Below are 6,401 nucleotides of genomic sequence, written 5' to 3'. Positions count from 1 at the left end.
ACTTCATTTGATCACTTCACTTCACAACTAATAGCTGGTTTACCGAAAGTAGCTGCTATTTATACAAAAATCCACAACATTGAGTGAGCTACCATTATGTGCCATAAATATTTCTATCTCATTTTAACTCGCACAATATTGCAACCCTAAAAAAATGAACATATGAAACGTTTTTATGTATTTTATTATATGTATTTTCACACATGTCAGCACTAGGTTTATTATGTGAAGTGTTCAGTGATCAGTGTTTATTTTAAATTGTGAAAAATAAAAGTGAGAAATGGCTCGTACAAAGCAAACAGCCCGTAAATCGACTGGTGGTAAAGCGCCACGTAAACAGTTGGCCACTAAAGCTGCTCGCAAAAGTGCGCCGGCAACTGGTGGAGTGAAGAAACCGCATCGTTATCGTCCCGGTACAGTCGCTTTGCGTGAAATTCGTCGTTATCAGAAGAGTACCGAACTGTTGATTCGTAAATTGCCATTCCAACGTTTGGTACGTGAAATTGCTCAAGATTTTAAAACTGATTTACGTTTCCAGAGTTCAGCTGTGATGGCATTACAAGAAGCAAGTGAAGCATATTTAGTTGGTTTGTTCGAGGATACAAATTTGTGTGCCATTCATGCAAAACGTGTCACAATTATGCCAAAAGATATTCAATTGGCTAGACGTATACGTGGTGAACGTGCTTAATTCCATATTTTAATAAAAATAAACATTATAAACGGTCCTTTTCAGGACCACAAATTTTTTAAACAACAAAGATCAAAAATAACTGAAGCAACTATCAATTTTTATAATAATAAAATGAAAATTCGTATTCTTGCTATCTTTGATAGTAGCAGCTGTAGTTTTACCCTTAATATGGTGTGTATACCTACTCACGAGTATATACACATTTATTTGCTAAACACATATGTATGTATGTATGCACGGTTGTGTATTTGTACCTTTGGTACGTATGAATACAAGCCACAACTTTTTGCGCCTTTGTCGAGATGCTCATGCAAACATACGTACATATATACATACAATATGTAGTATGCGCGCATACTGTACTTTTTTAATGTTGCTCAGTTTTTTTTTCTGGAAAATGATATAAGTCAACTTTTTTATGAACATTTTCAAACACTATTTTATTAATTGAAGTAGTTGTTAACGCAGATTTCGTTAAAAAAAAAAAAATTTCTAAAAGTTTACTTATGCTCTTTTAAATTTTTCTTTCAAAAAATTTTTTTAAAATAGATAAATACATATATATGACAATATAATTAATCTCTTTGTATATATATTTTGTCGTCCTGAAAAGGACGGTTTTAAATATGGCGTCGTAAGAATATAAATCGACGATTACATCACTTATGCTTTCTTTTCGGTCTTCTTTGGCAAAAGTACAGCTTGAATATTTGGTAAAACACCACCTTGAGCTATGGTAACTCCAGACAATAGTTTATTCAATTCTTCATCGTTACGAATAGCCAATTGTAAATGACGTGGAATAATTCTAGTTTTTTTATTATCACGTGCAGCATTACCAGCCAATTCAAGAACTTCAGCTGCCAAATATTCCATAACAGCAGCTAAATATACTGGAGCACCGGCACCAACACGTTCAGCATAATTGCCTTTACGTAACAAACGATGAATACGACCGACAGGAAATTGAAGGCCAGCACGGTTTGAACGTGACTTTGCCTTTCCCTTTACTTTACCACCTTTACCACGACCAGACATTGTTGTTATATATTTCACTTAATACACTTTTTCACAAATACACACACTAGCTGAATAGCTTGGACACTTTATTCCCTAAACACAAATTGTGCTGCGCTTATATACTTTTTCGTTTGTACATTGAGCTACCCCAATCGCATGTTATCAAATTATAGCCGGCAATTTTTAACGAATAGTTACGAATAGCTTGAATGGTTTGTCGGAAAAAATATACTTAAAGGTGTGCATTTTAACACTTAGAAAATATTAAAAAGTGTTAGTGATAGTGAAGTGATTTTGTGAAAATTAAATATGCCTCCTAAAACTAGTGGTAAAGCAGCTAAGAAGGCCGGAAAGGCTCAGAAGAATATTACTAAAAACGACAAGAAGAAGAAGCGTAAGAGGAAGGAAAGTTATGCCATCTACATTTATAAAGTGTTGAAACAAGTGCATCCTGATACTGGTATATCGTCGAAAGCCATGAGTATCATGAACAGTTTTGTTAATGACATTTTTGAACGTATTGCTGCTGAAGCATCACGTTTAGCTCATTACAATAAACGTTCAACAATTACTAGTCGCGAAATTCAAACTGCCGTACGCCTATTGTTGCCTGGTGAATTGGCTAAGCATGCCGTCAGTGAGGGTACTAAGGCTGTTACCAAATACACAAGCTCCAAGTAATTTGTGCGACTGAGGAAAATATGCATAAAAGTGAAAAATGTTAACAAAAAGGCCCTTTTCAGGGCCACAAAATATAAATTAACAAAGAGATATGAAATTTCTAAGTCGATGAAAATTTTTAATTTTGTTTTGCAATTGAAACATCAATTTCGAAATTGGTCAGCACGCTAGCTAGGGCGCAATTGAAATTTTTTTATACTTATACTCAAGTATTATGGCGAAGCAAAACTGTAGAAGCGTTTAGTCAGACGTATTGGGTAAATAATTAATTGAATACATTTTTGATCTTTTTGTTTGTATATTTTGTAGCCCTGAAAAGGGCTTATTGATAATTCAACATTAATGAATGTTGTGTCCTTGTAAATTATCACAAAAAACGCAGCATATTTATTTTTTAGCTGATGCCTTTTTTGTGGTTGGCTTTTTAGTTGCAGCCTTTTTTGGTTTGGCAGCAGTTGCTTTTGTTGCCTTTGGCTTAGCGCTGGCAGATTTCGACTTGGTTGGTTTGGCTTTAACGGCGCCAGTCTTTTTTGCGTCTTTAGCCTTAGATTTCTCACTTTTCTTTTTTTCGGCGGTTTTCTTAGTGGCAACAGCTTTTTTCACTTTTTTCTCACCACTTGCCTTTTTGGCACCACTCGACGATTTTTTCTTTAATGTTGCACTATCTTTTTTGGCTTTTGATTTATCAACCGATTTCACAGATTTTGACTTACCATCACTAGATTTAGTGGCTGCAGCTGATAATTTAAATGAACCAGATGCCCCCTTTCCTTTGGTTTGAATCAATTTTCCACTAGTAACAGCCGATTTCAAATAGCGCTTAATAAATGGTGCCAATTTTTGGGCGTCACATTTATATGTTGCACTAATATATTTCTTAATTGCCAAAAGTGATGAGCCACCACGTTCCTTCAAATTCTTAATGGATGCATCTACCATTTGTTGAGTTGGTGGATGAGTGGGAGCAACCGATGGTTTTTTGGGTTTAGTTGCTTTTTTAGCAGCAACTTTCTTCTCAGCAACAGCAGCAGAAGCAGCTACTGGTGAGCTAACATTTGCAACAGCGATTGTGTCAGACATCTTCACTTAATTATTTTATTTAAACGTTTATTAACACTTGAAAATATATCAATATTAAGCACACAAAGCACAAACTCACTATTTATACTTTTTTATACGAGCGCAAAGAAAACGATACTCTGTTTAAAATTTGAGAAGCGCAGCGAAAAGATGGATGACAAATATTCCCATTTCAGTGCTACGTACCATTTACATTTGATAAACTTTTCATTTTAATAAATTAATTAAAATTCAGATATTAAAGGTATTGCAAATATTCATATAAAATTAGATAGCTGAAATGTGCTAGTTTAATATATGAGTTCATTTAAATTGATGAATTTCATATTTTCGGAGTGTCAGGGATTTTAATCAAAACTTTGTACTGATAAAATCGAATTTTTTCTCAATAAAGTGAATTTTCTTAAAATATATTTGTACTAATCAAAATTTTCATTCAAATATATAAAATATATTATATTAGAAATCAAAAAAACTTATCTTCGTTAAGTTTTAACAACAATATTTTATTTTAAAAAATATTTAAATGTTTCTATTGCAACACTAGAGTAACTCTATGTGGTTTCACTTGAAGGCATCTAAAGTTTGGAATTTTAGTCTGAATTGATTATTGATATTGGATGTCTACAACTTATATGTATGTATATTTAAATGACATTTCATGACATTCAAAAAAAATTCTCATTAAATGCTTATTAATTATCAATATGATTGTAATATACATATTTGAACATAATCGGACATCAGAGTCCATTTTAAGTACTATACTAGGTGGATGAGTATGAATTTGTACTACGTAGATTCCTTTTGAATTTAATATGATGAATGCTTATAAGCTTTAAATCAATAATTGATATGGTAACAAATTATAACTAATATTATTATGCACGTAAATGTATGCGCGCGTATGAAATTTTTCCATTGAGTCTATAGAAATTTTAAATTGTATTCCAAGTATTTATTCAATTAAATGCAATTTAATTAAAAAAAAAAAATCTATATACATATATACATAAAATAAAAGAAAAAGTTGGATATGCCAACAACACGCGGTGTTCCCAAGCGGTCCCCCATCTAAGTACTAACCGCGCCCGACGCTGCTTAATTTCGGTGATCGGACGAGAACCGATGTATTCAGCGTGGTATGGTCGTTGGCAAATTTTGTTTGCCTAAATCGGTATAAGCATGGCTACTTTAATGTGTATACTTGCAGTTGTGAATTTGTCCTTTTTTTTTAAATGATATAAGTCGACTTAAGTAAATTTTGTTATATACTTTATAGTTTAGTGTATTCAGATACTTTTGCTACTTAAATCCGATTTTTTACAAAAATGAACTTATGCCCTTTTTGTAAAATAAGCCTGCTATTATACACATATTTATATCGCTTGGCTTGTGTCGGGGTATATTCATTTGCATGAGTTTTCATTATGCATACATACGTATGCTACTTAGTGTAAACGAACATTCATACATACATACTACATATGCATGTACATCTTAATAACATATCTTTCTTTTATGTATTGTATTAGAGAAATTTTGAAATCTTTGTTAAAAAATATTGTGGTCCTGAAAAGGACCGTTTGTTTGAATGGGTATTTATTTTGTTTTAATATGTCCGTAAAAATGAATTTAACCGCCGAAACCATACAATGTACGACCTTGCCTTTTCAATGCATATACAACATCCATAGCCGTAACTGTTTTCCTTTTAGCATGTTCAGTATATGTGACTGCATCACGGATAACATTTTCTAAAAATACTTTTAGAACACCACGAGTTTCTTCATATATTAAACCAGATATACGTTTTACGCCACCACGACGTGCTAAACGTCGAATAGCTGGCTTTGTGATACCTTGGATGTTATCACGTAAAACTTTGCGATGACGTTTGGCGCCACCTTTACCTAATCCTTTTCCACCTTTGCCACGACCAGTCATTTTTTCTATTTAGCACTTTTTTTAGCTTTCACAAGAACACTTCACTTGATCACTTCACTTCACAACTAATAGCTGGTTTACCGAAAGTAGCTGCTATTTATACAAAAATCCACAACATTGAGTGAGCTACCATTATGTGCCATAAATATTTCTATCTCATTTTAACTCGCACAATATTGCAACCCTAAAAAAATGAACATATGAAACGTTTTTATGTATTTTATTATATGTATTTTCACACATGTCAGCACTAGGTTTATTAAGTGAAGTGTTCAGTGATCAGTGTTTATTTTAAATTGTGAAAAATAAAAGTGAGAAATGGCTCGTACAAAGCAAACAGCCCGTAAATCGACTGGTGGTAAAGCGCCACGTAAACAGTTGGCCACTAAAGCTGCTCGCAAAAGTGCGCCGGCAACTGGTGGAGTGAAGAAACCGCATCGTTATCGTCCCGGTACAGTCGCTTTGCGTGAAATTCGTCGTTATCAGAAGAGTACCGAACTGTTGATTCGTAAATTGCCATTCCAACGTTTGGTACGTGAAATTGCTCAAGATTTTAAAACTGATTTACGTTTCCAGAGTTCAGCTGTGATGGCATTACAAGAAGCAAGTGAAGCATATTTAGTTGGTTTGTTCGAGGATACAAATTTGTGTGCCATTCATGCAAAACGTGTCACAATTATGCCAAAAGATATTCAATTGGCTAGACGTATACGTGGTGAACGTGCTTAATTCCATATTTTAATAAAAATAAACATTATAAACGGTCCTTTTCAGGACCACAAATTTTTTAAACAACAAAGATCAAAAATAACTGAAGCAACTATCAATTTTTATAATAATAAAATGAAAATTCGTATTCTTGCTATCTTTGATAGTAGCAGCTGTAGTTTTACCCTTAATATGGTGTGTATACCTACTCACGAGTATATACATATTTATTTGCTAAACACATATGTATGTATGTATGCACGGTTGTGTA

General features: G+C 33.3%; 1 non-coding gene and 1 pseudogene across 1 annotated transcript; one reads left to right on the top strand and one right to left on the bottom strand.

Annotated features, from left to right (window-relative positions):
• Window positions 1-280: 280 nt before the first annotated feature.
• Window positions 281-6,151, top strand: LOC137236187 (uncharacterized; annotated as a pseudogene).
• LOC137236210 (5S ribosomal RNA) lies at window positions 4,513-4,631 on the bottom strand. Its single transcript, XR_010948306.1, has one exon. It is a non-coding gene; the product is annotated as a 5S ribosomal RNA (ribosomal RNA).
• Window positions 6,152-6,401: the final 250 nt, after the last annotated feature.

Source organism: Eurosta solidaginis, unplaced genomic scaffold (genome assembly GCF_040869045.1).
Source record: "Eurosta solidaginis isolate ZX-2024a unplaced genomic scaffold, ASM4086904v1 ctg00001458.1, whole genome shotgun sequence".
Taxonomy (NCBI): domain Eukaryota; kingdom Metazoa; phylum Arthropoda; class Insecta; order Diptera; family Tephritidae; genus Eurosta; species Eurosta solidaginis.
Note: the sequence above shows the minus strand (reverse complement) of the source record. Positions and strands in the feature narration are given on the sequence as shown.